The following is a 27,182-nucleotide window of genomic DNA, read 5'->3' as shown; positions in this document are numbered from 1 at the left end:
CAAATTATGTTATTGTAAGGTTTATAGTGTTGTTACATTTAACACACAACAACAAAATCAAAATCAGACTTCTTCAAAGTCACTGTTTGTATGTAATTACTATTTAAGTGTTGTATAAGAAAAATTTAACACCAAACTTAAAAAAATGAGTACCCGTATGTGTTAGTGAACAAATTCTATGTTGTATCTTTTTGTGAAAGTATTAAAATTCATGTGTGGATTAAAGATAAAAAAATAGTTATATTTTAGTGTATTTATTTTTTCTTTCAGGTAAATAAAAAGTATTATATTTTAGGAAATGAGATAAAACAATAACACTTTCCATTTAATATATATTAATTAGAGCATAACCTACTATTTTATAACTTTGATCTTCATGTACATATTCAGAGTAAATGAAGGGGTTATTGTGATATAATTTTTATGATACAAAATCTTTGAAAATGCAGAATAACTTTTTATAAACAAGTACTTGTGTTGAGCTGTACCTCATGTTTAAATGTTCTAATGCTGTGTTTTTATCACCCAGATAAATCATGATTCTAGCCTATCTAAAAGTTTACATTGGATAATACACTCCTTTCTTACATGTGGTAAAGCAGAATTTTGTATTATATCAGTGGTGTTGTCCCATGACTATCTGCACAAACAGAAATAAGCTTCAACATGCTGAGCATTGTCTGTGTGAATTGAACCATCTGTCAAGATTCCATTATTTTGAACATATGTTAGGACACTCTTGTAAGTGGAATGTAAGTTAATTTCTATCATTTTTAGTATCTGCCCAGATTCATATAACTTTAAAAAGTTTAAACATTTCAAGTAACTTGTCATTCATTTTGCTGAAAAATTTTTGGTACCATTCAGCAGTTTAAATTAACCAACATTTATTTATTGATATGTTAAGGTTATTAAAAAGTAACACTAGCCAAAATGAATAGTGATATTTACATAATATAAATGGACCATAATTTCCATGTTAGTCACATACAACACTCTGAGTAATTTATTGAGCCTTGGAAGTTTAAGTTGTCTTTATTAATAATTAAGTAAAGCAGGTAAAAGTAATTTGCTTCAGTTTGAATTATCCAAGTTTTGAATGAGGCTTAAATAGGAACTGAGATTGTCTTTATATATATATATTTTAATTTATAATAAATTTTCATATTCCTGTCTTTTAATAAGTGAATATTGTTTTTGACGTTTTTATCTTCAGTTTAACATGTGTGAAGAATAGATGCAGATGACTTAATACAGAGAAAAGAGATAGAATTTAGAAATAAATATAATACATTGAATTGTTATATAGTTTAAAGTAACATTTAGGGTGCCTTAAAGCTATGAAGGCTGTTTGAAAACCGAATCAATTTTTCCCATAAGAAATACTTGTCATCAAGTAAAATGCTGTTTGTAGAGAAAAAAATTGCGAAGTCTTAGTTTCTATAGAATTCCTGTGAGAACGAATTTCGGGCTCTTTGATTTAAAATTACATATGCATTAAGAATAGCTGGTTACACAATAACCAAGAAGCATCTATTTTCTTATATTGAGAAAATTAGAAATAGGTAAGAGGACAAACAATGTAGATAAGTATACCTGCAATGACACCTCTAAGTTTAGGCCTTGTAGATCTCACGAAACCTTACTAACATCAAACGGGAATTAATGTGAGATAATAGAGTAATTAATTTAAAAAAAATAAAGACAAAATGTTATTAACCAATTTGCAAATAAAATAGATAATCTAAATAAAACAAAAGTTTAAAAAATCATTGTCATTTTCAAAAAATACACAAATAAGCTCTGTGCGAACTAACAAAGTCATGGCATGGTCTAGTTATATTTAAAATCGCCGATTTAGACTTTCGCAACCTATCAGACAAGGTAATGGATTCTTTATAATAAGTCCAACACTCTCTTGTATAGTAGCTGGCGTTATTGTTGCCGAGTGGTTCCCTACCCAGCGATTTACATGGAGAACTCGATCGAAAGTGTTACTCTGACGAAGAGATAAAAATGAAGACGTTATTTTTCTCTTCTAAAAAACAGTAAAACATTTACATATTATCTGAAATCAATAATGATAGCTGAAATACTCTGAAAGAATCAGAACTCCGTGGAAAGAGTTGAGCTAGATGATAGACTGGACTACAAGTTTATTTCTTGTAATGTTGGACAGTTTATCTTTCTTATTAATACACAATAATTAACTTCCATGATGATATATGCATATACGTAAATTTTCACTCATATAATGGGTTAATGTAGGAAAGAAATGTTTAAAGACACAACGCATATAATAGACACTACGACGCTATATGTGGACCACTCCTAACCTTTTACAATGTTTGTGATAATATACTGATGATATTTGGAATTCAACAAAAATAGTATATTTCAATCACGTGTAGTGAATCAAAACACTTATTGGGTCATAATTAGTATTTTAAACATACTGTAGAATGGAGTAATGCATAAAAATAAGTTGGTAGTATAAAATAAAAAAAAACAAGACATTCCTACAAGTACAGGGTTACAATGTGATAAAATATAAAAGAATACGCTACTACTGATGAAACAATTTGTAATTCTGAGTAAGTTCTCTGAAATTATCTTTAAATATTTAATCTCCTTTTATCAAATAAAAAAATTCTATTGTCTAGACCAAGCTCACTATCACTATTATTTCCGACTGTTGTTTTTTTGAATACCTTAAAGATAATCTATACAAAGTTAATAATGCTAGTATGAGAAGGATTTAGAATATTTCACCTTCTTAATAGTTTGGCGTCGAAATCTGTATTTTCTCGTTTTATGAAAGATTCCCTTAAGCCAGTGTTTTGGTTTTCTACTCCCTCTCGTGGTTAGACAAAATTGCTCCTGTCTTATAATACTTCATTCGCAACCAGTGTGTAATAAGAATCGCAGTTTTCTGATAAAAAGTGATTCTTATCTGTGTAAGTAGAATTAGTAATTTGTTTTGATTAGGAATATTTCTGTTTCCTATACTTGTTTCCTTTAAGTACTGCTATACTTCGTTTGTTTATAAAATATTAGTTTAAACACAGATTATCATTTGTTTGGAATACAAAATTACAGAATCATCCTCTCATTATTAAGAAACTTCTTTTCAAGAAGGAGAAACAACTGTAATATTTGATTTAATCAATCACGGTTTTTGTTTCAACATTATTATTTGTTCTTAAATGCAACCATTTTTATTTCAGGAAATTAGTTAAAATGAAGCTTCAACACCTTAGTATGTCACCTTTAACTTTGTAGAATTATAAAATTAAAGGTATGTGTTTAATCCCTCGTTTGACACATGAGTAATCTAGTAGAGAATGGTTTTTCATCTGAGATGTGCGTAATAAATAGACAGGCTATTGTTAAACCTATTAAAGAATTTTTTACCTTTTCTTTTGAGAACTGATTAAAATCTTGGCGTTGTATGTTTTCTGATCACGAATCAACGTTGTTGAATAAGTTTCATTCACGTTAGCACGAAATAGTTTAAAGTGCTTTAATTATGTTATGCACGTAACCTCAAGTAAAACAGTGAAATGTTAAATAGAGAAAGTGAATCCCAGGAATTTTGTAATTTATCGTCTTTTATCATATATAACTACACTACGATGAAGAAGACTTTAAACTGTTAATAATATAATGACATACATTTACTAAACACTAAATATATTTTTCACTTCTCAGAAAGGGCACACTTTATGTTTTGAACAAAACAAGAGTAAGAAACATGTCATATTTTTGCATACTTTTTTAATATCGTGCAAAGCTGTTAGAGTGCTAATTGGATGAGCCATTGTTTTTTTTTTTTTTCTCAAGCGATTGACAAGAAATACTGCAGCTTGTGAACAATACTTAGTAACAGCTCTTGGGCTTCGTTTATCAACTGAAAAGGAGTAAGTTTAATTTGAATTATATTACGTCATAGAGAATGAATAACTATGTCCTATATTCTACAATTCCGATAAAGTGTACAAAATTATTAACAGAGTGTTGTGGACACATTTGTAAATTTCAGTTTGTTTGTTTGTAGTTACGCACAAAGCTTCACATTGTACTATCTATGTTCTATCCACCACGAGTATCAAAAGCCGTTTTCCTGTGTTGTAAGTACGCAAATATTCTACTGTGCCACTGGAAAGCTTTTTAAACCTATTACATATGTAATAATACAAGCTATGTGTAATGTTCCTTTTATTCTATTGACAATTTAAAATATTCTATCGAAATAAAGCAATATACAATTAATAATTAAAATATGCCTAAAACTAAATAAGTAGCCATAAATTGCACTTTAACAATTATATTTCAATGTTAAAAGATCTTTAGTAAATTTGCTATTTTATTTATTTTTCTTAACTTTGTTTTAAAATTTTAATAAATGGTACAGTTTGCTGCCAACTATCGATAAAAAGTTAATCTATAGTGATAAATGTAAATAATGGAAAATATTGTTTGTTTTTAAATTTCGCGCAAAACTATTCGAGGGCTGTCTGTGCTAGCCGTCCCTAATTTAGCAGTGTAAAACTAAAGGAAAGGCAGCTAGTCATCACCACCCACCGCCAAATCTTGTGCTACTCTTTTACAAACGAATAGTGGGATTAACGTCACATTATAACGCCCCCACGGCTGAAAAGGCGAGCATGACCAGGTGGGTTAAGGCGTGCGACTCCTAATCTGAGGGTCGCGGGTTCGCATTTCCCTCGCACCAAACATGGAAAGTATTACAAAGAAATAAAGGAGTATACTTTTAATAATAAAAATTAGAAATACAGTTACAGTAGCGATTATAGATGTCACTTTAACGTAACAAGTTTACGTTTTAAAAATGACATTTTTTTGTCTTTGATTCAATTTTCATTTTATTTCTGGTGTGTCGCATTTGTTCATTTTATTAGTAATATAGGTTTTCTATTTATTTGGATTTAGATGTAAATATCTTTCTTTAAGTAATTTTTTAGTGGTTATTAATAAGTAGTGGTAACGTTGCTTTCTCAACATAGTAGAAAACAGCACTGGATTAGAAATTGAAAACAGAGTTAAGTAGGCCAACATAATTGAAGAATAACCACCATAGAAGTCTGATGAATGAATAGAAATATATTTAGCTACATGACATTAATGAAATAGAACTGTACGATACAAGATAAGAAAATTAAATATTTAGAAACTAGTATTATAATTTAGTGATCAACTAGGTAATGGGAGAATTATTAAACTAATAAGACAGTACAATATAAATATCAAAGGGACGTTTAGGGCAGTAGAGAATATACAGTACTATAAGTGGAAACTAGTTCTAGTCTTGTCAAATTGTTTAAACTATACATTTTTCAAATATATGTTGCAGTAGGATATAGCCTTTGTTTATTATTCTAAATATTCTAAATTTAATCTCATTGTTCCTGAAAGACTTTGTCTTCAAAGAGAATGCTGTAGTTAAATTGCTGCTGATAATGAGGTCCTTCGTATCTATTTGTCTTATTTAATGTATTTCAAGCTGAAAATACAGACAGTGGTATCTCAGTTCTCGAACGACTCCCTTTTCGAACAATTCGGTTTTCGAACATATTTTTGAGAAAAAAATGTCTCGGTTGTCGAACATAAACTCGGTTCCCGTACCAAACTGTCGTGGCCTGAACCCCCGAAATAACCGGACTGATGACCCGAACGGCCTTTCTACTATTTTCGGCCCACGCCAAGCTTGCCCAAAACATTTTACCCGCACCTGTCGCTCAGTCCACACCCCGCTAAAATTTTCCGTGAACGTTCTCGTTCAAGAAGAAAAGTTGTTAGAGCCAAAACAGTGGTGAAAAAAGATCTCATAGCGAAGTATGAGAGTGGTGTTCGCGTGTCTGACCTTGCTACACAGTTTGGAATGGCGAAGTCAACAGTCTGCACCATACTGAAAAATAAAGAGGTCATTAAAGGAATTGATGTTGCAAAAGGAGTGACAGTGCTTACAAAACAAAGATCATAAACAATGGAAGAGGTCGAAAAACTGTTGTTGACTTTGGTAAACGAAAAACAGTTAGCTGGTGATAGCATTTGTGAGAAAGCAAAGCAGTTGCATGATGACTTCCTGAAAAACACCCTGGAACGAGTGCTGATACAAGTGATGCCTTTAATGCTAATAGGGGTGGTTTGAAAAATTTAGGAAGAGAAGTGGCATACATATTGTGGTGAGACATTTGGAGGGTGCTAGTTTTAACAAAGGCGCTGCTGATAAATTTATTAGGGAATTTAAGGACTATGTAGAAGCTAAGGGTTTATTCTCTAATAAGTGTTCAACTGTGATGAAACAGGCCTCATTTGGAAGAGGATGCCAAAGAGGACCTACATCACCGAGGAGGAGAAGTCACTGCTAGGACACAAGCCAGTGAAGGACAGGATGACTCTATTGTTATGTAGTAATGCAAATGGGGACTTACAACTTAAGCCTTTGCTTGCGTACCATTTTGAGAACCCGAGGGTTTTAAGAAAAATAATGTCCTGAAAAGTAAACTGAATGTCATGTGGAGGGCTAATAGTAAAGCATGGGTAACCAGACAATTTTTTATGAAGTGGGTCCATGAAGTGTTTGCCCCAAGTGTAAAGAATTACCTCACGGTAAAACAGTTGCCACTCAAGGCCCTTCTTGTGATGGACAATGCACCTGCTCACCCACCAGGCTTGGAGGACGGTTTGGTGGAGGAGCACAGTTTCATTTCGGTGATGCTCTTGCCCCCTAACACGACTTTTCTCATTCAGACCATGAACCAGCAGGCCATATTGAACTTTAAGAAACTCTACACCAAAACACTGTTTCAAAGGTGCTTTGATGTGACCTCTGACACATAGTTAACCCTCATGGAGTTCTGGAAAAATCACTTTAATATCCTCCATTGCTTGAAAATCATAGACAAAGCTTGGTGGGAAGTGTCTTTGAGAACCACTCAAATTGTGGCCAGACTCAGTAGCAGAAAGAGACTTTAAAGGCTTTGAGGCTGAGCCTGTTGTCGAGGATATTGTCTTACTAGGCAAATGTATGGGCTAAAATGTAAGTGGTGATGATGTGTTGGAAGACCACAACACTGAACTCCAAGACCTTCAGAAGGAGCAGCAACAGAAGGCAACGAAAGAAGTTTCTTCAGATGAGGAGGGGAGAAGGGAAGATGTTCCTAGTTCACTGTGGAAAATGGGGAGAGTTACAAAGTTTTGTGGTAAACTTTTACCCTGATAAAGCTGGAGCAAACTGCAGCATAAATCTTTTCAATAACAATGCCATGTCTTACTTCAGAAACGTTTTAAAATGCAGGCAGAAACAAACCTCATTAGAAAAGTTTTTAGTGAGAAATAGGTCCAGTTTGTCTCAAGCAGGTTGTAGCGGTGCAAAAAGACAGAAGAGAGAAAGAATCCCAGAAGGAGAGTTATCTGACGTTTTTATGGAAGGTGACTCCCCTTCCAAACAATAATAACCCTCCTACTCTCCAAGTTCCTCACCACCTTTCACTTACGCCATCAGCTCTCCTCAGTACGGGTAAAGTGCAGTTAAAATTTTAATTAATTGCTTTTTTATTGTGTTTATAGTTTTTGTGATTGACTTTATGCATGTAAGTATTATTATACAAGTATAAATAAGCAATATGTTTACTTAAAATGTTTCATAGTGCGTAATTTTTGGAGGTTTGTAACGGATTAATTTAATTTACAGTATTTCTTATGGGAAAAATTGATTCGGTTTTCAAACAGCCTTCATAGCTTTAAGGCACCTTAAATGTTACTTTAAACTATATAACAATTCAATGTATTATATTTATTTCTAAATTCTATCTCTTTTCTCTGTATTAAGTCATCTGCATCTATTCTTCACACATGTTAAACTGAAGATAAAAACGTCAAAAACAATATTCACTTATTAAAAGACAGGAATATGAAAATTTATTATAAATTAAAATATATATATATAAAGACAATCTCAGTTCCTATTTAAGCCTCATTCAAAACTTGGATAATTCAAACTGAAGCAAATTACTTTTACCTGCTTTACTTAATTATTAATAAAGACAACTTAAACTTCCAAGGCTCAATAAATTACTCAGAGTGTTGTATGTGACTAACATGGAAATTATGGTCCATTTATATATATGTAAATATCACTATTCATTTTGGCTAGTGTTACTTTTTAATAACCTTAACATATCAATAAATAAATGCTGGTTAATTTAAACTGCTGAATGGTACCAAAAATTTTTCAGCAAAATGAATGACAAGTTACTTGAAATGTTTAAACTTATTAAAGTTACATGAATCTAAGCAGATACTAAAATGATAGAAATTAACTTACATTCCACTTACAAGAGTGTCCTAACATATGTTCAAAATAATGGAATCTTGACAGATGGTTCAATTCACACAGACAATGCTCAGCATGTTGAAGCTTATTTCTGTTTGTGCAGATAGTCATGGGACAACACCACTGATATAATACAAAATTCTGCTTTACCACATGTATGAAAGGAGTGTATTATCCAATGTAAACTTTTAGATAGGCTAGAATCATGATTTATCTGGGTGATAAAAACACAGCATTAAAACATTTAAACATGAGGTTCAGCTCAACGTAAAAAACTTATTCTACATTTTCAAAGATTTTGTATCTTAAAAATTATATCACAATAACCCCTTCATTTACTCTGAATATGTACATGAAGATCAAAGTTATAAAATAGTAGGTTATGCTCTAATTAATATATATTAAATGGAAAGTGTTAATGTTTTATCTCATTTCCTAAAATATAATACCTTTTATTTACCTGAAAGAAAAAATAAATATCTAAAATATAACTATATTTTTATCTTTAATCCACACATGAATTTTAATACTTTCACAAAAAGATACAACATAGAATTTGTTCACTAACACATACGGGTACTCATTTTTTTAAGTTTGGTGTTAAATTTTTCTTAAACAACACTTAAATAATAATTACATACAAACAGTGACTTTGAAGAAGTCTGATTTTGATTTTGTTGTTGTGTGTTAAATGTAACAACACTATAAACCTTACAATAACATAAGTTGAAAAAAACAAAAAAAACATACAGTTGTCAGTTATATTTGCACTTAGCTGAGCCAAATTTCTAACACAGCGAGCTTTAGAAAACTATTCGATTCACCAATCTAATATCATATTTCTGTTACTATACACAAATGTTGAAACTTTTGTTTACAAGCAAGTTTTGTAAACAAGTTTCTAAACATGAATTCAAATGTCCTCAGTTTAAGACTATAACTTTAAATGTCACAACTCTATATATTTCATCAAATTTTCACACATTTTACTAGTAGGATAATATTATGTAATTTAAATAAAAAACATATGATGTTCTTTAAACGTCAAATTACCAAGCTTTTTATGTATATCATTCACAACAAATGAGACCTATATGTTTCAACTTATTAAATATTTCTTTCATATTTTTGTCTGTTACACCAGAAATGTAGGATAAAACGATTCATTGTCTAGTGTTAAATACTTAGAAAATTGAAGCAATAATTAGTGTGTTTAATTTCAATACTTACATATATATATTACTTCTTGTGACTTGTGTGTAATTAAGGATCCTACAATCAGTGAAATGATGGATTCAGAAGTTGGTGGATATATTACTTTAAAAAGCTGATATGGACTTCACCGGTACATCTACGGATTATAAGAAGAAAACATCGGTATTCAGAATCGCTTAAAATATTAATGAAATAAAAATTCATATTCTTTTCACGAAACATGTAGAGATAATAGTAGTAAGTAGAAAGTTACAGAAATGGTCTACCATCCTGAAGATTAGTGCTTTGAACGACGTTTGAATCCATTTCTGTGTATTTTAATCAGGTAGAGATATATTGGTATTCGCCGTTGACATTCTTGATTAGCAGCTTAATGTGGCGTTTAAGGATGCAACCGCAGCAATAGTTTATCGTTCTTAACGAAGAAATCATATAATACGATTAAAGTATTACTTAAGGAAGACAATATAAAAACAAACAAATTTTAAAAATAAGTCTAGCGATAATAAAATGACTAGTTTGAACCCATGATCGGTACATAGAGATGTTGCATTATCCGGGTAAAAGAATAACAACTTAGAACCCATGATAGGAACATAAAGATGTTGCATTACCCGGATAAAAGAATGACAACTTAGAACCCATGATCGTTACACAAAGATGTTGCACTGCGGCTCAAAAATAAGGGTAGAATGTAATCAACTGAATTGAAATTATAGAATTGTGGCCTTTGACCCACCCACCACCAACTCTTGGGCTACTCTTTTATCAACGAATAGTGTGATTGACCGTCACATTATAACGCTTCCACGGCTGAAACGGCGAGCATGTTTGGTGTGACGGGGATTCGAACCCGCGACCCTCAGCTTACGAATCGAGTGTTTTACCCACCTGGTCATGGCGGGCCTGTTAGATACATATACCTTAATCAAAAATGAGTTTGTTTCATATATAAAATATTTGAAGTCTTGCGTATTTTACAAATAGAATATTTGAGTTCGCTATGTGCTTTATATATAAAACCAGTAATTTCATCCTGTTATAAAGTTCTTTATACTGAATGTTGTAATAATAATTTAGATGTAGCAATATGATGTAATGTGTAGAACCTACCTCTATGGAAACACATAAACAGTTTGTATGTTAATGTTAACTTAACACTGTTTCAAAACTGACTTTTAAATGATATTTTTTATAATGGAATTGTGAGAAGCCTTGAGGACTGTTTGATAATTTTGACTGATGGTAAAGATAGTTTGTACTGTTTATTATTTTATATCATATTAAACAACATGATTGGTAATATTGCAACTTCCCAGGTAGGAAATACAAACAGGTAGTCATTTACAAAACTGTTACCTAGGGGCACCTGGCGTTCCACTCACGCCACAAAATTTCGAATTACAGGTCTGAATAACAGGAGGTCATCACCAACCACCGCCAACTTTTGGGCTACTCTTTTACCAACGAATAGTGGGATTAACCGCAAGTATTATGTCCTCACGACTGAAATGGCGAGCATCTTTGGCGTGACGAGGATTTGGACCCGCGACCCTCGGATTACGAATCGAGTGCCTTAACCACTTGGCCATGCCGGGTCGAAAAACATTTAATTCTTGTCATAAAATTTAAAGATATATTATGTATGGAAGGATGCAATTTATAAACATTTCAGTCATAACACCTGCGAACTGTAACCATCCTTCTATTTTTACATTCAGTCAGTTTAATTAAAATTATATAGAGCCAAATAAATATTATAAAGCTACAGAAGATTAAACGAACGTAGTGACAGTCACAGGAACTTTATTAGTTGTGCTTTATTTCAACAAATTACCTAAAGTTTATTCAGGCTTGAGAAAATTATTTACTAACTCATATTTTTATATATAACTGTACAATCTTCTTAAATTGTCCTCATTTGGATATTTCAAGAGATCTGTCATTGCGCTCTTACCATTCGTACTTCTAATAGCATAATATTACACTGCAATTTTAATTTTGGCATACGATTTCAAATTATTTTGATTGTTCTTAAGCATAAATATATACAAAGGGCTATCTATACAATGCCCATCACGGATATCGAAATCCGGCTTTTAGCCAGTAGACTTGCAGACTCACTGCTGTGATCACCGAAGAAGGAGGTTCTTTGAAATGTACCTCTGATAAGTTCTTGTAACAGGTTTCAGAGATTTGATGTGGCAATCTTTTTGCTTTTTTATTCAGGAGTAAAGCAGGCCAATTAAGAATGGTTTGTTTTTACATTGTTAATAACAGAAACAGTCCACTTTGGAGGAGTACTGCCATCTTTTGACTATCATTTCCAAACAACTCATCTTCATAGTCCTAATCTCTGCTTAAGTATTCTCTTCAGTTGAATTTCTACACGTTATTCGTCATTAGAAGAAAACTATACCTCATTTCAAGATTTATTGTATATCAACGATATTTTTGTAAAGCCAAACATTGTTGATTATCATTTGTATTGAATACAAATCTTCCCTATATTTGTATCCTGTGGTTTCTGAAGCGATATTCTATTGTCCTGATTCCAAACTTGTACAGTTTTACAATACAACATTTCTTTATCTTGTTACTAAAGATTGGTACTTTCTCTTGACAAAACGGATGGAGAGTCAGTGACATCCCTCAAATCAAAAGTGTATTTTGTAGTTTTAATTAAAAACCCATACTCGTCACAACAAAGCTATAGGAGTTTCAAAAACGTCTCTAGTTGTCGACAATAATAGGAAATATGCTGAAAGAGTGAAAGATGTTGATTCCATGTTTTCTGCTCTTGTGGAATTATTTACTACTAGAATGTCACATATGTAAACATTTTTCTAAAGTTACGTTATTCTCATTGGAAATTACGTTTTATGTGTTTCCCACGTCCCAAACAAAAATCACCAATAAGCTGACTTACCAGTGTTTTTTTTCCTATTATTTTAGTGCAACCTATTTGAATAATCTGCCATATTTATATTCTTTTCCTCAATGTACCTAGGGCATTAACAATTATGTTTCAGTTGGTACTCCCAGAACTTTAACAGCTATGTTTCAGTTAGTTAACCAGCAGAACTCATCCATCACACAATTTGTCGGTCCTTTACAAGGAAAATCGTTGATAGGTTACAGCAGCAACAGGCCTAAGGAATGTTTCTGTAAGAAGAGACACACAGGATGGTTGAAATAAATCGAGGCTTTAGTGTCATATAAATTGAAATGGAAACCTCGACTGTTCCACTGTACGAAGGTAGCCATTTTTATTATGTAGAAGAACTGTATGCAGTGTCTTTTAGTTTTTGTTCAGTAGAAAGAGGTCTATTAACCAACAAGAACCCTGCTACGGGACAGTGAGGCAGGTCCATGTTGGAGAAAATTAGAATTCAATGAGTGAGTGCGTCAACTAATAACTGGCCTGCACTTCGGGGGGACCGATGGAGAGAGGTCCAAGCTGCAAAAGAGACAGGAGAAGACGTAGATTTACTAATACGTGTATCCTTGGAGGGCAGAAGACTCTTCACATGATGAGAGAGTCTTTATAAGAGAATCAGACAGATTTGTCTGTACCTCCGCTGTACCAATAGAGTGGAGTACAGCAGCATACATCAGACGTGGAAGTGAAAACAACAGTTTATGTGTTTCTGGATAAGAAATGTTGTTTATGGTCTTCAAAAAATACACCTCTTTTTCCTTTGCTAATTCAGGGCAAAGACGAAAACATGGAGGTTGGGAACCATTACAGTTAGAGCAATGTGGGTCTGATTGACACTCATAGCTGTTGTGGCCTTAGCGTCCAGAACGAGCACGTGTCAAAGAATTACAACAAGATTTCTTAGAATCTTTGAACCTTTAGCAATGGAAACATGTGACAGATAATTTGCTTTCACAGTAGCAGGTAGACATAGCAAATTAAACGGCACCATCAGAACATTTGTAATCCAAATTGTTCCATTTTTACAAATGGAGAGAGGCCGAACAGCCGAAACACCTTGGCTGGAGAAACAAGCGAGGATCTCTGATTCAGGAATGTTAAGTAAATTTTTCTTCATGATCACTCCTCTTGAGGAATTTAGATTAGCATGGGAGTAACCTTGAAAAGTATATTCCCAATGGACTTCAATTTCATGAGGACTGTGCTATCTTGTGTTTTAGATATTTCAGCTGAGATCTTCTCATATTGTAGCTTTTTGACAAACTCAGAAAAGCTAATCAGCCCCTTTGGTTACTCCTGAATGTAAAAGGGAGCCATTTGTTCTTATGATTGATCGTTTACTATTGAATTTTATTTTATTTTGATATTCATTATTTTTATTATCCGTAAGGAATACAGAATGATTCATTACTCATTGACCCCACCCTCCATGGAGTACAACAAGAGGATGCGCTACACTACCCAACTAGGACAGTGTAGCTATGCCATAGTTTTGTGAGTGTTATACCCAAACACTAGCATCAGACATACTGCCCATAATACCCGTTGAGGACGTTCAACACCAGTTCTAAGTTTACCTCTGCCCAACAGGATCACATGACTGACTTTAGGGGAAAGCATCACAAATTCACCGAGCTACAGGACTTTACCGACAAAGTGGTGTGTTTCAGTGCCTCCGACGCCTCTCAACCAATAGAATCCTCTTCTTTCCTTCAAGGTCCTACAAGGTTCCCTCGTCATGTAAAGGAATCCACATCGAGAGGTAACCATTTGGACTTGTTTTAAAAACAAAAGTACCAATACACACACAATATATTATAATGGTTTTATCTTAAATCTGAAAACCATCAACTTCTATATTTATTTATAACTTTACAACATGTCTGAATTATTAGGAAGAATTATATTGTGTCCATATTCCAAATCCACCAAGTAGTAAGTGGATGTGGATTATGTTGTTCCATATGAAATATTTGAAGTAAGTGGTTGTATAGCCTGCTGTTTCTAATGTAATGTTTGTGCTAAGTGGACGTAGATGCTTTTGCCCCAAATGGAATATTTCTGGTAAATGGAATGTAGATGCTGTTGCCCCAAATGACATATTTCTGGTAAGTGGAATGTAGATGCTGTTGCTGCAACTGAAATGTCTGTGGTAAGTGGATGTAGATCCTATTATTCCAAATGCACTATTTGTGGTAAGTGGACGTAAATCCTGATACTATATGATGCTGTAGCTTTGCTGTGGAAAATATATCATTAAACACAGTTTTGCACTCTAGCAACCTCGGCAGTTTAGTGACGTTTTCATCGAGAATGTCTGTCTTCTTACTCACCTATTAATCTACACTCTTCTTCAATGTTTCACCTTTTCCATGATCTTTTCATAGTTTTGTTATTACCTACACCAATCCAACTGTGTATGTTTCTCAGTTTTATATATCCTTTCAAAGACTTTCCCTGAGCTGCTATAAACAATTTTGTTCTTAACAAATATAATTTACACGAATTTTGTGTTTCTTTTTTTGTGCTCGGTAACATACGCTCATTGGCAAGTCAAAATAAATTATAGATCTTTACATTGTGCACTTTTTATGACTCGGTGACACAGCGATACCTCTACGGACTCACAACGTCACAAACCAGGTTTCAACACCCGTAGTGAACAGAACACAGACAGCTTATTGAACTTTGGTCTTCACTTCAAACAAATAAACTCTTTAATAAAATAATTTGAAATATAACATTTATTTATATTTATTGTGTAAATTGAAAACTGAATTAAACCTGAGATTCTAAGTGAGTATTGTGTTTTGTGTATGAATATATTATGCAGACTCATCATTCATTTCTGCGTGGATAGGTACGTGTAATACATTTCGTGATATATGAATTTCTTTTGTTACTTAGAAATTACAACTTTACTTGTCAATTTGTATAGACCTGTTGTTACTCAGAAACTACTTGTCAATGTGTGTAAATTAATACATTATTCACACAGTTATTTTTATTTCGGGTTTAAATTGAACCTGAAAATGTTTTTAGAATTAACATTTTGCCTCAAGTTTCACATTTGCTAGAACCACTAAAATATTGTTAGAAATTATAAACCACCGTATATAATATATACATAGTATGTAATTTTTATAGATAGATGGGTTATATTTAAAATAAAACAGTAGTTGATAATCATATCAATTTGACGTTTTGTTACGATTTTCTGAAAAAGAAAAAACGAAACGTGTTTGTGATTAATATTCCGTTATTGTTTTATTTTTTGTAATCATGTTTTTTTTTAATAACTGTAACCAGAATGTCAAAGTTTTCTACCGTGAAGCTTTACCTAAAGACACTGTTTTGAATTTCGCGCAAAGCTAGACAAAGGCTATCTGCGCTAGAAGTCCCTAATTTAGCAGTGTAAGACTAAAGGGAAAGCAGCTAGTTATCACCAGTCACCACCAACTCTTGGGCTACTCTTTTCCCAACGAATAGTGGGATTGACCGTCACTTTATAACGCTCCCACGGTTGAAAGGCGAGAGTGTTTGGTGCGATGGGAATTTGAACCCTCCTGGCCATGCCCGAACAAATAAAATAATATTAAATACTAGTGTTTAACCATTGGATACAGGCAATATAAATGTCTCAATGTCTCTGTGTCTTCACTACATAATGTACATAAACCGGTATCGTGTTTTTGCACATGAACAAGGCTATACATCCGAAACGTTACCGATGTGATCCTTGTGGATAGTCGTGGTTGTGGCTTTTACTATCTTTATCAAAACAGTTTTTGGCTTTGAATGATGACTACTTGTTTTGTTGAGCACAAACACACTTGTTAACGTTGGTAAGTTACAAGTCAGACTGACCAACTGACACTTACATCAGGTAGTTGCTTGAGTAACTGACGCTTATACCAGTTTATCGGAAAAATTGTAAATTAAATTAATCAGTTACAGACCTCCAAACATTACGCATTATGAAGTATTTTAAGTAAAAATATTGCTTATTTATACCTGTATAATAATACTTACATGCATAAAATCAACCACAAAAAGTATAAACACAATAAAAAAACAAATGAAAATTTAACTGCACATTACCTGTGCAGAGGAGAGCTGATGGCGTAAGTGAAAGGTGGTGAGGAACGTGGAGAGTAGGAGGGTTACTATTGTTTGGAAGGGGAGTCACCTTCCATAAATACATCAGGTAACTCTCCTTATGGGGTTCTTTCTCTTTTCTGTCTCTTTGCACCGCTAAAACCTGCTTGAGACTTACTGGACCTTTTTCTCACTAAAAACTTGTCTAATGAGGTTTGTTTCTGCCTGGCACCCTTCCCATGTCTCACCACACTATGTCTGCCACTTCTCTTCCTAAATGTTTCAAACCACCCCTACTAGCATTAAAGGCATCGCTTATATCAGCACTCGTTCCAGCGGTGTTTTTCAGGAGGTCAGAATGCTTTGCTTTCTCACAAATGATGGTCTCAGAAATGCTATCATCAGCTAATTGTTTTTCGTTTCCCAAAAACAACAACAGTTTTTCTACCTTTTCCATTGTTTGTGATCTTTGTTTCGTAAGCACTGTCACTACTTTTGCAATATCAGCTCCTTTGATGACGTCTTTATTTTTCAGTATGGTGCAGACTGTAGACTTCGCCACACCAAACTGTGTAGCAAGGTTAAATACGCGAACACCACTCTCATACTTCGCTATGGAATTTGTTTTCACCTCTATTGTGTCTCTAACAACTTTCCATTTTGTTTGTTGCTTTCATTATTCTTCTTTGACCCCATTATGGTTCATTTAATCAGAATATTTGGAAAAAATAAAAAATAAAAACGAGAACGTTCACAGCAGATTTTAGCTCGAACCCCCGAAATAACCCGTCTGATGACCCGAACGACCCTTCGACCATTTTCGGCCCACGCCAAGCTTGGTTCGAGAACCAAGTTTATGTTCGACAACCGAGACATTTTTTTCTCAAACAATATGTTCGAAAACTGAATTCTTCGAGAAGGGAGTCGTTCGAGGACCGAGGTACCACTGTGTATACATATGTATTTACGTATATAATGTAACATGTGGTGTATATTTAAAGCCTTGGAACACTGGGAGAAATACCTCACACACACAAATAAAAAATGAGATTATGGCTTATGAAATGCGAAAAATAAACGTATCCGTAACTATACGGCTTCTTCATCGCAAATACTAGTGTATTATATTATGTTTATTATCGGTCTTATTTTGATTAATATCATACATTACCTACTAAGACTGGTTTAAGAAAGAAGTTGCAAAGAGAAACTTTGTATATATTATATTTGATTGTACCTAAATTTCACGCTGAATCTTAAGAAAGTTTTCTCTGTTGTTTATTACTGTTAATTTACTTAATTTGGTACCGCATAATATAAACACGTTATAATTCCCTAGTTCAGGCATCTTACACACTGAGAAAACAATTAAATTTAATATCAATATTCTTATAGATAGTTTTTTCACCTAACAGTGTTACATCAGTTCACGACATCACTCAGATAACTATACTTTGTGCCCATAGTAACAGTGTTATTTCACTTAGAAAACAAAGCTACATATAAAGCGTACAGGGCAGAGAGAAATAATTATCTATGGCTATTTTAAGTCAATTAATCTGTATTTACATTAGTTTACTGCTTGCTTCAGATTCTAAAGTCGTCCACGAAATTGAACGTGGTTCCACTCTTATATTAGTTTGTACAAAAGAAGCCCGTACTAATGAAGGAGAAGAACCAATAACTTAATACACTCATCTCAATGAAGTAGTGACAAGTAGCGAGAGAATACGAAGGTAAGATAGCGGCGAGTTAGTGTTGACTGACGTACAATTGGAAGACGCAGGAATATACAAATGTAAATATAGTGAAGGCAATTACAAACGTGATATCACAGGTTATTTCAAAGTTTTTAATTTTAGGCCTTATTTTCGTTTATTACACAATATTAATTTTACAGCAAGACCACCTGAATCGAAATCACCCATCTTGCTTTTAAATGTATTACAGCCATTAAGTTTTCCTTTGACTTTAATATTTAACCCACCATGTGTGTTGATTAAAAAAATAATTTATATTGCTTATGTATACGTAAGATTATGAATATGATCACAATAGTATCACTTATAACTTTAGAATCTTATATTAATGTCTCACTTTTACAAACAACCAACCCAGATGTACATACAAAGAAAAAAGAAAAGAAATTATGTGTTATTTATTGTTTGAAAAGTATTTGAAATATACTTTTACTGCCGCCAAAAAATTGATAACAAATATTTTATCAATTTAACCATATGTTTGCGATATTTGTATCTAAGCTAATGTGCATTCGTTAGTTAGTGTTATGGAATTACTGGTTTTTCTGTTATAAGGTTTAACTGTTAACGAGGTTAAAAGTACACAAGATACGTTCTGACGGATGAACCTCAGGAATCCAAAGTTTTCACTAAAAAATTATAAACATAAAGAAACAGGATATTTTACTTATACACCCCACTTTAATTCGATCTTTGGCTACTGGTGTGAGAAAATTTTGTTTTAGATCAACGTTATCTTCAATTTTAAGTGAAGCTTGACTATAAAAACGGAAAATACTTTTTCTTTATGCATCGTAAAATAAATTTATAACATGGAAATTAAATGATTGAGATGATGAAGCAAAAAGCTTTTCGGCTAATCTTCAAGCGAAGATATTTTTTGGCCATATTTCTTTGAAAATAGTTTCACACGTCCTAAGGTTTAATGTCTGAATTGGACTAAATGTGGCAAAAGAACTTCAGTGGTTAAAAGGGTTTTGAATTAAATTTTTAATTATAATTTGATACTAGTGTTTCATTTTGCACTGATCCTTTAAGAATACTAGATTTTTTAACATTACTTTGAAGATATTTATATTCAAATTGTATAGATGCGTATTTGCTTTAAGTATAGTGTATATTCACAAAGAAGAAATAGAAACAGAAGCACCTTAAAAACGTGTAGGATACCAAAGAGGTATTTTTAAACTGAAAAAAAATTGTTAATTTTAGAAGTCACACCAACAGTTTCCCTGCTGGAGGCTATCATCAACATGGAAAACTGTACCAATCTTTTTTTTTTTTTGTATCTTAATCACATATGTGAAGTTAAGAAACTGCTGTAAAAACGTATAAAACAAGTTGAACACACAAATATCTGTATAATGGGTGATAAAATTAGTTTGGTTTTAAAAAAGCGCCAAATAATTGTTACTATAGTTTTTTTCAGAATCACAGATGAAATTATTAATAATATATAAAAGAATCAGACATGACCCAAAAGAAGGCTTGAAGGAAAGTCAAAGAGTAATGGAATTCTCAAAATCACTTATAAGCGAAAGTCGACTTTGCATTAGATAGAAGGAAAACATACACAAAATTATACGTTCATGAAATTGTGTCAGTGGAGTGTTCTTAAAAAACATCTATGATTTTATATTTTATGAAATATATGTGGGTTGAAAAAATCCCATTCCTTTCCAGAGCAACGTCTTATTGATCGCATACAAACAATTGTCAGAATTACGTACCCGGTAAAATATTCTTTCTATTGGTCATAGTAGTCGGTGGTACAACTTAAGAACTTTCAAATGATTGGTTTGAAGGGCGGAGTTACTCAAGTCGATTTGCTAAATGTATTGTTATCTCGACAAATCATAGAAGAGAGAGGTTCTTATTTTATATTTAGCATGTCTATATCTCAAATTCGAGTTTCTGTTTGTTTTAAATATTTGAACATGTTGAATAGTGGGCGTGATGAAATAGAATCTGAGTAACAAGACAGCTGGACGTATTATGTGACATACAATAACACATACTTAACTTTTTTCTTTACATTTCCTCTTAAATTAAGAAATTAAAACATATAATTTTAAAATTTAGATTATGAACTACATTTTGATGCTAATCTCATTGACGTAAGTGGTTAAAAATGTTAGTTCATAAAATTTTGAAAATAACGCTTCAAACGTCGTGACACGTGCAATTTAACCTACACGGGTGAAATAAAGCGATTTTGTTTGTTTCTTTTGAATCTCGCGCAAAGCTACGCGAAGGCTATTTGCGCTAGCCGTCCGTAATTTAGTAGTGTAAGACAAGAGGGAAGATAGCTAGTCATCACCACCCACCGCCAACTTTTGGGCTACTCTTTTACTAACGAATAGTGGGATTGACCGTCACATTATAATGCTCCCATGGCTGAAAGGGCGAGCGTGTTTGTTGCGACCGGGATTCGAATCCGCAACTCTTGGACTACGAGTCGAATGCCTTAACACACTTGGCCATGCTGGGCCAAAAATTGTGTGATTTTTATAGTAAAGCCACGTCTGGCTATCTGTTGAGTCCACTGAGGGGAATTGAACCCCTGATTTTGACATTGTGAATCTATAGACTTACCGCCGCACTCGTGGGGGAAGAAAACAAAGGGATATTTGTACTCTACCCATCACGACCATCGAAACACGGTTTTTAGCAATATAAGTATGCAGACATACCGCTGTGCCAATGGGGGCCTTTTACATATTTATCATAAATAGTAGGTTGAATTCATTTTCACCGAGTTGTTATTGACAATAATAATTCAAATACCATACAAACTATACAAGTTTAATGAAAATAATTCTTACTTCTTACAAGTAGTAGTAATAGTGTGACTCAAAACTTAAACAATATTTTAATCTCTAATATATGGTTTGTTTGTTTTTTGGATTTTCGAGCAAAACTACAAAAGGGCTATCTGCGTTAGCCGTACTTAATTTAGCAGTGTAAGGCTACAGAGAAGCCAGCTAGTAATAACCACCCACCGTCATTTCCTGGGCTACTTTTTACCAAGAAATAGAGTGAGTAACTATCGTATAATAACACCCCCACGGCTGAAAGAGAGGCATGTTTACGAGTCGAGCGCCTTAAACAACTGGCCATGCCCGGCCCTAGTATATGCTAAGCCTTAATATTAATAAATATTCTTCCTTTAATATTAAGTTTATTTCAAAATACAAAAGCTAGTTTTGTGAAAATATTTCTCAACTTTACTATTACCAATAAATTCATCTCTCTGTCATATTTATATATATAAAAGTATGGACATATACAGCAAATCAAATTGTGTTTCTAAGTAATACTCAAAGCATTGATCAGATGGCCCTAACAGTTTATTCCCGATACAATGCAGGCGAACAACAAATCAGTAAATTAAAATTAGTTTATGTTGTAATAAAGTCATTTGAAACATCAAAGTTTCATTAAAAACGTTAATAGATCAACCAATTAATAAATTAAATGACTGGTTACAATTTTCTTTCTTCAGAAATTAAAATGTATTAAAATACATTTCCAGATACATCTTTAAATTATTGGTTTATACTATGTGTATTATTAGCGTTGATTTTAATTTCATATGAAAAAGTATGGGATTTTAACTCATTACAGTCTCCAGAGTTTACAGAGAATGGTGATAAAAAAAATCCAGTGAGCAACAGTTTTGCGGAAAAACACTTTGTGGCCAGACTCTTTCAAGCTGACAGGAAGACCACAAATACACAATAACCACTCTTTACAGCAATGATGCGCAGAAGCATATTGGGCTACATCAGCAGAAAACCACACTGGATTTCACTCCTGTTAGCTAAGAACAGGAAGAACGTCGCTTGGTCTGAAGAATCTAAATTTCTACTGCGACATGCACACTGGGAAGCACACGTCAACAGACAACTACAATACTCCTAGTTAATGCCAAATTTTGCAAAAGGGACACACCAATTATCGACTCTATCCATACATAACTTGATTCAGCTTTGAAACTAGTTCCTCAACATGTCGGCCACTTCTGTTGAACTGTCGCCTGAAAGGACGAGACAGTATAAACTATCTATATTTCACCAAGAAGAAAAGGTCGCTTAAAACAAGTAAAAATTAAGATTGACGCACTCGTTGTTCATCTTCCATTGCTGACGAGTTAGTATTTCAAGCACTGTCTATAATTAAAATGTGAAAATGTCTGAAACTTATTAGTTAGAAGTTATAACAAAGATGTTTCTCACAAACAACACAATACTTCTAAAGCTTCTCACTCAACATAGAATATCTTTATGTGACACCTCTAAAGAGCCGCTCTTGCTACACTAATCAATAAAAGTGTACATTTTACCAAATTGTCAATTTTTCTTCTTGGTGACAATGAATGAAGAATAAAAGTAACCAGCTACCTCCCATCATACATCTCAAACCGCAGGAGAAGAATTGATCAGTTTCTTGAAGAAGTAAAAGAGCTGTGATCAAAATAGTTCTTGTACCACAAAGTAATTATCTAGCTACATTAGGTGCACAGAGTCTCTGGAGAAACGTTCCAGTGTTTGAAGAAACGAAAACTTCTAAATCTTATGAAGACAATGAATAAAGAACAAAACTCAAGTTTATCCTAATCTGATAAACATTTCTATCGACACAGTTCCTTCTTTTGGTTTGTGAATAGTTTTACAAGTTTTGAGTCTCTGATTATTACCCTGACCTGCTTACATTGTTTAACTGTAAATGTTTATATTATTATGAATTTATAATATAAACTTAGTACTTAACTTTAATAGCAAAGGTATGATATAATGAAATCTCCTTTTAAAATGTTTTACAGAGTGCCCATTAATTCATTTATTTTTATAACGATATAATATATTTTTAACTTATTTACATGTTTTATCAGAAACTTAAGGAAAGGAAAAAAAGAGATAAGACTTCTACACTTGTAGTTCGAGTGTTGTTTGAAAAGCTAAATGTACAACAACGGTGATTGATGAAGAGAAAGACTTGAAAGTGTGGAACAAGAACTTAATAAAAACTAGGTTTAAGTAAAGACGTTAAAACTGTAACTGGATATGACTACTGGTAGGAAGTATTGAATAATACCTTAAGTTGATCAATAACATTTTAACTAAACACATTATTTGTGAAGAACATCATGTAATTATAACAGTAAGTAAACAAACAGTGATTTATAAACATAAAGAAGTGTTTTACTGATGGTAAAAAATGGTGAGCATATGTTTCTGTTTCTTAAGAAGACAAACCAATGTATTCTTGAAACATGTAATATGTTCCACCATGAATAAAACACTTTTTATGCTTACAGTTAGTTGTTTGCTTATCTATTCTTTTAACGAAATTTTGTAGAATTAAGAAATTTATTGTTTCAACAAGATTTGTGAATATTGGAAGTGAATTGTGTAATTCTGGAGAAAAGCTATCTATACAGTTGAGAAAGATTTTGTAAGTGAATAGTAATGTATTTTCTTATAGCAAAGCTGCATCAGGCTATCTACGCTGTCCACCAAGTAGAATCAAACCTGTGATTTTAGCGTTGTAAATATGTAAGCTCGCCTCTGTATCATCGGGAAGCAGAGCGAATAATAGAAACATTCTTTTACCGTTTAGTTTGTAGACGTCATAAATCAATCTAGTGATGAACTGACAATGCCATAAATAATTTTATTTGTTTTTATACAAATTAACAGAGAAAGTTTAAAATATGATGATAATTACATATATATATTATGATTAAAACATAATTGGACTGTAAGTAAATACTTCAGGACATTAGATTAAATTATAAACATAAAACTGGTTCTGTGATGATATAAAAGTATAAACATATAGTCACGTAATTTTCATACTTATCTATGGAAATATATTTCTTACATTTAATTTAAAGTATGAAACATTTTTATTCCTTTATGATGTGTTGAGAAAAAGCACATAAAAACTTATTCTGTTGATTTTTCAAATAATTAGAAGAATTATGAAGCTTGTGAATAAATTGAAAATATATATAGATAGTGGTGACCATGTCTTTACTGTATCAAATATACCTACACTGCTGGAACAACAACTAGTGTTAAATTTTACCTCTTACAGTGGAGTCACCCATGATTTAATAATGTCCCCACATATGAATAAAAAAATGAAATATTTACAGATAGTGGTGAATGTGTCTTTACTATATCAAATATACCTACAAAGTCAGTGTTACCTTTTATATTGGAGTTACGCAAGATTTAACAATGACTCCACATATAAATAAAAAAAATTAAAATATCCATTATTATGTTTAACATGGTGTTAGTAACAGTATGGTAAGTGTTTGCGTACCACTTACATATTGGTTTTGTTTGTTTTTGTATAACTTCTATTTGCGTATGAAAGTGCTTTACTATATAATTTCGGTTAATTCCCAAATTTCTTTATATATATATCAGTATCATATTCATTTTATTGGTTCAGGTTACCAACTTATTGTCATAATGGATAATGCCTATGGGATAACCCCAACTATCAGTCAAAATCCAAACAGTGATGTTTATCCAGTCAGCTGTCATGGATAATGATAAAATAAAAATCACACAAACATATTATAGTAGGGTATACATTTTTATATATCTTTTGTTTTGGAACTGTGGATGTCAGAAGTACGATTAGTCGAAATATTAGATGGCCGGCTTCTATCCATTTGCTTTCTTTTATAAAGTATTTAATGGTAACTGAGTTTCCAAAACGAGGTTTAGACAGGAGAAGTTGAATCGTTGTAAGTGTGAACACTGAGCTTTGTATCATTACTGAATTTAATTTCTTTTTTACGATTTTCCATGATGTTCGACTGGACTGACATTGGTTTTTGGATTATTTCTGAATGATGGGATATGCCCAGTGCATTCGGGTGGTATTATCAATTATGACAATAATTTGAAAACCTGGACAAATGATCGTAATGAATTATTTAATTCATTATTCTTTTATATTGCTCATTTAATCGCCTATTAACAATAAATGTAATCTACAGTATGTAAGCTATTGTGTTTATACACACATATATACTTGAAGTGAAACATTGCCAAAAGTCAATTTTCTAATCTGAAACCAAACAAAGTTCTTTCTTTAAGTGTCGCATCTGAAAAAGTTGGAAATTGTCCATACAGAGACTTGAAAGAGTTAACATCTTTGTCTGAGGTCTTCACAAACTGATTCATCAAGCTCACTTTAATTTGAAGTGGAGCTAATAGGACTTTCTTTGGTCAACCAAACATTTATGTTCAATGTTTTCTGTCCTGCTATCAGGCTGGCTCCGGGTGGCCATAACTTCTTTATCTGGTGCTGATTTAGTACTTTGCTTGTCCCATTTCACACACACACACACAAACGCAGAAACTTTGTGTAACAGTACTGTTAATCCAACAACTTTCAAAAGACTTTTAGGTCTCCACAAAGTAGCCAAACACATTCTTTATATTTGACTTTATCAATAAGAAGTTCAATATTTTCGTATGTTTCCTTCAAGTGAACCAAAGGAGTAATAGTAACAAATACATATATCTTACCATTAAGAAGGAAAACACATTTGAGACTACTGTTGGAGGAATCAATAAACAATTGTCATTCACTTCACTCTGGTGACGTATTGGTGGAAACATTCATATCTCAACACAGTGAACTCCTCACATTCAAATGTGATTGGTGATATACCTATTGAGGTTACGCCTCATCCTACTTTGAATTCATCATGAGGAGTTATTGTTGAGAGGGATTTAAAGAGCATCCCCACGTCATAGATCCTCGCTGGTTTCTCCACCCAAGGAGTTTCTGAAGTGAGGCGTATCTCCACTTGCAGAGGTGGAATTGTGATGCTGATTAATGTCCTCACTTTAACATTTGCATCATTATTTGCACCTTCCACCATCAAGGCAGGTTATCGTAATTGCAAGGCACGACCATACATTCCAAAACTTCTCAAATGTTTCCAGTGTCAGCAGTTTGGTCACTCGAAGACATCATGTTGTGGTTCCTTGATATGTGCTCATTGTGGTGGCAAGGACCACGATGCCTATGAGCGTGAAACGGACCCTCATTGCTTCAGTTGGAATGGCTCTCATCCATTCTACCTCTATTCTTGCCCTAAATTATTTGGAGAAAAAGTGGTGCAGCGTTTAAAGACAATTCAATACATTAATTAGCTTGAGGCTCAAAAGTTGCTGTCCACCACTTCATCTTGAACGTATGCTGCTGCACTTTGTTCTACTACTACAGTGAGAGTGCAGACAGATCTCTCTGTGCCTCCAAAAGAATCGTTCTCAAACCAAATTAAAAGTCTTTTGACCTCAGCCCTGGATTAACCATTAAGCAAAATAAGCACATGCTTAGCGCACCAAGGGAAGAGGACACCACAAAGTTTTCCCCCAGCTATCATACCCTTAACTCTTTCACTGCCACACTCAACTTTAGTGTATTGTTTTGTGATTGTCCTTACCTGCCATGTTCGACTTTACTCTGCATTGTTAAGAAAACGTTTTCTTTCGCTCGGTGAGTAATTAAAGTTTCGAGAAATTACTAATCTGTGTAATTGAAGCAAGTAGTCATTGATTTGCAAAAGATTACTGTTAAGAGTGAAACCGAAAGTTGATAAAACTTCAAGTAAAAGATGATCGTATGTTATGATGTCTGACATTTCTTCTGCTGTGGCGATTTATAAGAATTTATAGGCAGTTGAACTGTTTTGTTTTATCTTCCACTGTTTTATTCAGTCACATCTACAGAAAAATAAGAGTATAATACCACAGAAACATAAGTCAAA

General features: G+C 33.1%; 1 long non-coding RNA gene across 2 annotated transcripts; it reads left to right on the top strand.

The window, feature by feature from the left end:
- The first annotated feature begins 434 nt into the window (after nucleotides 1-434).
- Nucleotides 435-24,295, top strand: LOC143233570 (uncharacterized). 2 transcript variants are annotated; one of them, XR_013018232.1, is made up of 3 exons: nucleotides 435-752; nucleotides 3,844-3,920; nucleotides 23,268-24,295. It is a non-coding gene; the product is annotated as an uncharacterized LOC143233570 (long non-coding RNA). The 2 variants fall into 2 exon arrangements; XR_013018233.1 differs by having other exon boundaries at nucleotides 660-741.
- Nucleotides 24,296-27,182: the final 2,887 nt, after the last annotated feature.

The sequence above is a fragment of the Tachypleus tridentatus genome, chromosome 12, assembly GCF_004210375.1.
Source record: "Tachypleus tridentatus isolate NWPU-2018 chromosome 12, ASM421037v1, whole genome shotgun sequence".
NCBI classification, from domain to species: domain Eukaryota; kingdom Metazoa; phylum Arthropoda; class Merostomata; order Xiphosura; family Limulidae; genus Tachypleus; species Tachypleus tridentatus.
This window is presented reverse-complemented; position numbering and strand designations above follow the sequence as displayed.